Source organism: Dermacentor andersoni, chromosome 9 (assembly GCF_023375885.2).
Source record: "Dermacentor andersoni chromosome 9, qqDerAnde1_hic_scaffold, whole genome shotgun sequence".
Lineage (NCBI taxonomy): Eukaryota > Metazoa > Arthropoda > Arachnida > Ixodida > Ixodidae > Dermacentor > Dermacentor andersoni.
This window is the reverse complement of record NC_092822.1, coordinates 54,320,444-54,328,098: the sequence shown is the minus strand read 5'-3', so window position 1 is coordinate 54,328,098 and position 7,655 is coordinate 54,320,444. Positions and strand designations below refer to the sequence as shown.

At 50.1% G+C, this 7,655-nt stretch overlaps 1 pseudogene; it reads left to right on the top strand.

The window, feature by feature from the left end:
• The first annotated feature begins 455 nt into the window (after positions 1–455).
• LOC126528681 (U2 spliceosomal RNA) lies at positions 456–632 on the top strand (annotated as a pseudogene).
• Positions 633–7,655: the final 7,023 nt, after the last annotated feature.

Genomic DNA, 7,655 nt, shown 5'->3' with positions numbered 1-7,655 from the left:
TGAGGCACCGTGGGGTGTACATACCCATGTATTGTTGCAAAACGCGGCACGACACCTCTTACTGACGAATACCGACACGTAGAACAGACACGCGCGTCACCGCACTCCGAGGGTACACACTGCTTCACGGTAGCCAAGGCGATCGTGCCTTGGTCAACGTCCCGCAGTGCAGTAACGGTTGTGAGGTCACTCGAAAACCCCAAGCGGTCACACACAACAGAGGCCACACAAAATTGGTTCCCCACAAACTCCCTCTGAAACCTGGCTGTTGCTCCGGTAAAACGTTCCAAGTTCGCGGAATTGGCGCCACATGGAGGGATGGCATTTCTTTCCGCCTTGCGGTCCTGGCGGACAGCACGCTTGCGGGAGTGCCACCACGGGAGAGCGGAAGGAAAGGAAAGGAGACACGCAAGCGCTTGGAACGCCGACAAAGAGAGGGCGGTGCGAACGTAGACATGGCCGACGCGGGTCAAAGTGTAGTGTCAGCTCTTATCAGCTTAATATCTGATACGGGTTGTATGTATACCTAAGATATTAAAATTATTTGTGCAAGTTGGCAGAGTGATTAAATCCTGCTTCACCTCCGCCGCTGGTCGGCGCACGTATGAGGAGAAATTTTCGATCTACACTGCTCGATAGACGCGCGCCATTTTTTCCAGAACGTAGCCATATACAGCTTCGCTGTGACGTTTTGAATGATGGCCGAAGCTCACTTGCTTTTGCTTGTTACTCTGCACTGGGGCAGGAGCATGGTGAGGGGAAACACGTACGAAGGAGAAAAATAATTCATATACAATTTCCCTACGCTGAGACATCTCTAAAGCTGTGTGTGTCTCACCGCATGGCTCGAGCTGTTCTCATAATCACTGCGCAGTTTGCTTCGCGCAGAGAATGAAAAACGAGGTATTGCGATAGTCTTCGGCTATCGACGTGTTCAGTCGAAGAGGCCAAATGCCGTCATTCTCGCACGTACGCGAGACAACCCGCGAAACGCGCGCAAGTGTTTCGGGCACCAGTTAACGCTCACAATTTGCTCCACTGATCACTGCTACACCAGTGGGGTGTACATAGCGCCTGGCGAAGGCGTCACCAGTCAATAAAACGCACACCGCTGTGACGAAAGACTGCTGGGTGACGTATAGCTATAGGGTAGCTTTCAGACATAAGATAGCTGTAAACAGAATTACTGCTTAAACGAAATGATCACTTCAACGGAATAGCAGCCTTATCGTTGGTTCGTTTTGCATTAAGGCAATGCGAAAAAAGTTCGTTGAACGGAAGCACGTTTTTCCAGCTACTAATAAGAGGAACTAAGAATATAACCGAAAATGAAGCTGACCAGCCATTCCCAGCGGCATCGCGACGGGTATCACGGTTCGCGCCTTTGCATTTGCGGTTTTCTCGCCCATTCTCTACGTTATCGCCAAAGCACCCTTTGCTGGCGTTTGTTGGTGCCGTGATTGGCCACCCTATCGAGGTTGTGTGGATCCACTGTGGTTGTAAACAATGCCAGACTCTCCAGCGTACCTTGAATGGACTGGACGATAGGCCATTTACAGAAGCAAAGGTCTAGGGAGCCTGGCCTCACAGCTCCTCAGCCCAGAAAGCTATTCGAGCTATTCTCCAGTACCCGAAGGCGACAGACTTGAGTGCCCGACTTTAGACACGCTACACCTGGCTAAGTGCATGTAAAAGTGCGATAAAGACGCGTGTCTTCTCTCTCTCTCTCTCTCTTTCTTTCACTCCGCCATCCGCCTTCCCACGTGCAGGGTAGAAGGCTGGACAACGTCTGGTTAAACTCCCTGCATTTCCTTCCCCCTTTCTCTCTCCCTCTACCCTGGTTGTGGCTCTACCGGCGACAGAGGGAATTGCCATATTGCAAGCCCGTCGCCTGGGAAACTCGCAGTGTGTCAAGTTAACATTCAAAGGAGACAGCCTACCGTCCCACGTCAAGGTCGGTCACTTCCGACACATTGTACGGCATTTTGTGCCAAAGCCGCTTCAGTGCAGGATGTGTCAAAGGATAGGGCACGTTAGTACGGTTTGCACAAACGCTGCCGTGTGCTCACGGTGCTCTGGGTCGCACAGCTCCGACGCCTGTCGTGCAGAAAACCAAAAGTGCGCCAATTGTCGGGGCTCTCACGGTGCAACTTCGAGGAATTGCCCACATGTGAAAAATGAGGCGAAAGTCTTGAGGCAAATGGTCAGGGATGGTTCCTCGCACAGGGAGGCTGCCGCTAAGGTGCGACGTCGACGTTCACGTCGCAGGAGGTCTAGGAAACCCACTGCTATTGCTAAGGATTCACCGCGTCCACTGACAGCCCAGAAACTTTCGCATACAACTAGCAACAGCAGCAATGAGATTCCTCAGCAGAAAGTCTCCAATATCATTGCCTCAAGCGAGGAGTGGCCGCCATTGCCACGGATAGATCCACCAGCGGAGCGACAAGATGTAGCACGCTGGCCGAATCATGCTTCACCTTCTGGCAGCAACCAAGACAATGACAAACAAGTTGTCACCATGATAAGGGCCCTTATGAACACGCTACGAGCACTACTGACCGCCATACACAATCCGGCGGCTCGAGGCGCACTTCAAATACTGGATGCCCTGAATCCGGTACTGTCCGAGCTTGAGAAGCACCATGGCTGCTCCTCTACATTCGTTCCTTCAGGAGGTCAAGGAAGCGTCTATCTCCCAATGGAATGTCAGAGGCATCAAATCGCGCATTTCGGACTTTCGTCCGTTTGACTTTAAGAACAAATTTCCAATAATCGTCATTTGTGAACCAAACGTTGAGAGCGCCATCCGCCTATCAGGATATGAAGCTTTCATGTCTGCTACCTGTAGCGACCGCAGCAAAGTCATCGTTTATATCAGATACGATTTCACATATGTTTTACACCCAGTGGCACCTGATGACGACAATCAGTATGTGTGTTTGACTATAAAATGCAATAACATCGCACTCACGCTCATAGGTGGCTACATTTCACCTTCGAGTCGATTTGACAACGCCAGACTAGGTGCAATTTTAACAGCGACACCTGGACCATGGGTTATTACTGGCGACTTCAATGCGCATCATCCGCTATGGGGAAGCTTAAAGATGGACTGTCGAGGAAGACGTGTACTATCCTTCGCGTCGGACCATGAGCTCTGCTGCCTAAATGATGGCAGTCCCACTTTTCTGCGGGGATTGACATACAGCAGCTGCCTGGACTTGACTTTTGTTTCAAGATGCCTCAGTGCCAGTGTGAAATGGTTCACGGACAACGAAACGCATGGTAGTGACCACGTTCCAACATATGTTAAAATCGACGGCATACGCAAGTCACACTCTACTACAGTTCTTCATCACATCGACTGGCCTAAATACACGTTGCTCATGGAGAAGAATTGCCAAGAGATCCAGGACTGTCTGCCTGGCAACATCGAGAAGCTAATTAACGCCGCTGCTCAAGAAGCCTCAAGATCTTTTATGCCTATTCCTAAATTTTATGAATTCGAAGCAGAATTGGAGCGGCTTCGAGGAATCCGCCGTCGAGCGGAAAGAAGGTACAGGCGCACCAAGTCCATCTACGACCTAAGGGAGGCGAGACGCATACAGAAGAAGATCCAGCGTCGGATCGACTCCCTGCAGTCTCTAAGATGGAAAACATTCTGTGATACCCTTGATCCGCATAAACCCCTGTCACATATATGGAGAACAGTGCGTGGTCTTCGAACATCACCGCAACAACGCCACCCCTTCAAATGCCTAGCTCTCTACCAAGGTCGCAGAGAGATCGACGTAGCGGAAGACTTCTGTTTCAAGGTTGCTTGTCTACCGCCATCGTTCGCTACACGTGATCCCCGTGATCTTCCAATCTCGCGGGATTCTCGTATGGACAATCTGTTTTCCATCGAGGAGTTGCAGGCGGCGTTGGCAGCGGGCAGACGTTCCTCATCGCCTGGGCCTGACGGGGTGACATACGCAGCTCTTGGAAACCTCGGTCACACAGCCCGGCATGCACTTCTAGACGTGTACAACAGTTCATGGCGTGAAGGAGAAGTTCCTGCTGCATGGAAGTCCAGCCGCCTTGTGCCTTTGCTCAAGCCAGGTAAATCACCCCTAGACGTGGCGTCTTATCGTCCCGTTGCTCTGGCCAGTTGTCTAGGAAAGGTGATGGAGAGGATGGTGCTGACGCGTCTAGAGTGGTATCTAGAACATTACAAGTTATATCCTGACGCTATGGCAGGCTTTCGACGCGAACGCTCTTCTATAGACAACGTCATAGATCTTGTCTCGTCCGTTCAGCCCGAAAAAAGCCTCAGGAGACTGTCAGCGGCGATGTTCCTGGATGTTAAAGGCGCATATGACAACGTAACCCATCAAGCCATCCTGGGCGTCTTGGGCGATGTCGGCCTAGGCGGCCTTGTTTTTCGGTGGATATCTAGCTTCTTGAAGGACAGGTCATTCTTTGTGCAAACAGAGGACGGTGCGTCATCACAACGCGACACCTACCGAGGCGTACCACAAGGCGGAGTCTTGAGCCCCACTCTGTTTAACCTGGTGCTCATGGACCTGGTTCATACCCTTCCTGAATCCGTCCATGTGTCGATCTATGCAGACGATATATGCATTTGGTCATCAGGAGCGACGCGTCCTCAGATGCGCACCAGACTTCAAAAAGCGGCCACACTAACATCAGGTTATCTTCGAGCACGAGGTCTGGAGCTGTCCTGCGAGAAGTGCTCTATAGTCGCTTTCACGCGTAAAGCAATGAAACCGTACGTTATCAGAATTAATGGACAGCCAATTGCATACGAGAAGACGCACCGCTTTCTAGGAGTGATAATAGATCGAGACCATTCCTGGAGTCCTCATATCTCCTACCTAAAAAGGAAATTAGTCATGATAACCCAAGTGCTCAGATTTCTTGCGGGAAAGTCATGGGGTGCTTCTGTGAGTGCGATGCTCCAACTCTATAACGCAGTGTTCCTCGGTCTCCTGCGCTATAGCTTACCTGTACTGGGTGGGACCGGCAAGACCAACCTCCGTGCCCTCCAATCTGTACAAGCTCAAGCTCTGCGAATTTGCCTTGGTCTTCCCAGATGTGCGTCCATGGCAGCAACAATAGCCATCGCGTATGACCACCCTATCAACACGTATCTTCAAGTCGACACTTTAAGGATGCATATCAGGCACTTCGCCCGACTTCCATCGCATCATCTCGCCTCCCTTCCTGCCGCTCGACCTCGTTCAGCGTTTAGCGAGATTATTGCCGCCAACCATGGAATTTTACCGTCAAACTTCACGCCTGCAGCACGACCATCTCAACCGCTGTGGTGCCTCCATCCACTCCAGGCTCTTCTTGTTATTCCCGGTATCAAAAGGAAAACGGAGATGTCAACTTTCGCCCTCAAACAAACCGTGCTTTCAGTGCTACATGAACAGCACAGAGGACGCATCCACGTTTACACAGACGGTTCTGTATCCTCTAATAGTTCAGCTGGAGCAGTGGTGATTCCCGCAGAGTGCGTCACCCTCAAGTTCAAGACATCTCACATTACATCATCGACAGCTGCAGAACTCGCAGCTATCCGTGCTGCTCTGGAGTTTATTGTTCACAAATCATCACATTCATGGTCCATCTTATGTGACTCAAAGGCAGCTCTTCAGTGTCTGATGTCCCCTTTCAACCATGGACCAAATGAGCAACTAGTCGCAGACATCCGACTACTCCACCATCACGCAATCAACAAGGGGCACAACATCATCTACCAGTGGATACCGGGTCACTGCAGAATTTCAGGAAATGACAGTGCGGATGACGCTGCCCGGTCGGCTCATGATGGTGCCCAGATTATACCCATACCGCTGTCAAGAACAGATGCAGGCACAAGACTTCGCTTCCTCGCCCGCGAGCTTACACAGAATCTGTGGAACACCAGTGAATTCACGAACGTACGTCTCCACAAATTGGATCCACGTCTGCAACTCCGCCTACCACCAGGGTTGCCACGAGCGGAAGCAACACTTCTGTGCCGCCTGTGGCTCGGCGTGGCCTTCACGAACTCCTATTCATTCCGCATTGGAATGGCCGACAGCCCTACTTGTGACACCTGCGGCTGCGAGGACATGATTGAACACCTCCTTTGTGACTGTCCCCGTTACGCAGTGCAAAGAAAAGTGCTCGTGACCGCTCTCGCAAAACTGGACAATCGCCCCTTTACAGAGGAAAAAGCTCTAGGACATTGGTCCAGACGGGCTTCGGCACTCAAGGCCTTAAGGGCTTTGTTGAAGTTTTTAAGGACATGCGAATTGTGCGACCGCCTTTGAACGTTGTAGCGCGTATTTTCGCGTTACTGTGTGAATTTTCCTTTTTCAATTTTTTCCTCTTCTTCTTCTTTCTCCTTTTATTCCCTTCAGCCCTTTCCCCAGCACAGGGTAGCCAGCCGGTACTTACACTGGCTAACCTCCCTGTCTTTCCTCTCCTTTGTCTCCTCCTCTCCTTGCTGGGGTGTCTTAGTATGGGCAATATCGGGGAGCTGCAAGTTTGCTTAGAGCTTTGCTTTTTTTTAATAAATAACTGTTTTTTTTTATTTGTAGTTATGTTTTATGCTGTTAGCTCTAGTCAACACCTATTATACCTATACCATCTATACCTATTATTTGCTGCGACAATGGAGTATCTGCCCCTTTCCAAAGAGGCATCATCTGTGCCCTTGAGCTCAATTTCTAGATAAATGGAACTCCTGACAAACTGAACTTATTTGCGTGGTCCCTTGATGTTCCTTTTACCGAGAGTCCGCTGTGCGTGCTTCATCATTTGAATGACTGGTACTCTCACGTGCGACCGCTGCACATGAATACGAGACAGTCTAGCACTCCTACGAAGGTGGCACTAAGTCAAGACGATGAAGAGGACAATCCACAAGGCTATGCGTATTGGTTCAGATCTGCTATGTTGACTGGGATCTCTGCCTTTGCATGTTCTATATAAGCACGTTTTCATGTAACTTGGCCCATTCCTTAGGCTTCTCGTAATAAATTCTAATTGACCGAATGTTTCACCAGCCACTGCCACCATTTTATGGCATGGTGTCTATCCATCAGTGCAGGTTAAGCCGACTTGATTCTCTGAATGTTTACGAAAGCAAATATGATTGGTGTGTGGCGACGCATACCTCGTGCCTGATCCTTTTTTTGCTACACTACGTTTTAAAGAGTCGCCGGTGGCAGATAGCACAATTCTAACATAATGGAACACTGCAGGCGCTGCGAAGCAATGCCTTCGACAAAGATGTGAAGAACTAGGACATTAGACGCACAAGTCCTAGTTCTTCCCATTCGTGTCGACTGTATTGCTTCGCTGCGCAGCGTTTCATAAAGCCACAGGACCAACTGGCCCGCTACAACACATAACTAAACGATTCTAACTCTTGACCTAAATTACTTTGTGAGACGGACGTTACTTCCCCGAAAAATATGACAGTTTCGGCCGAAGTAAGAAGCAGTGACTGCGACAGCACGGTTTAGTGTTGCGCTTCTCGGACGGTGTTCTAACTACACGCGGGTCAGATTATAGCCCTGAGATATCAAATTAAGTTAACTTCTGGGGCTTTACATACCAAAACCACTATAGGATCATGAGGCACGCCGTAGCGG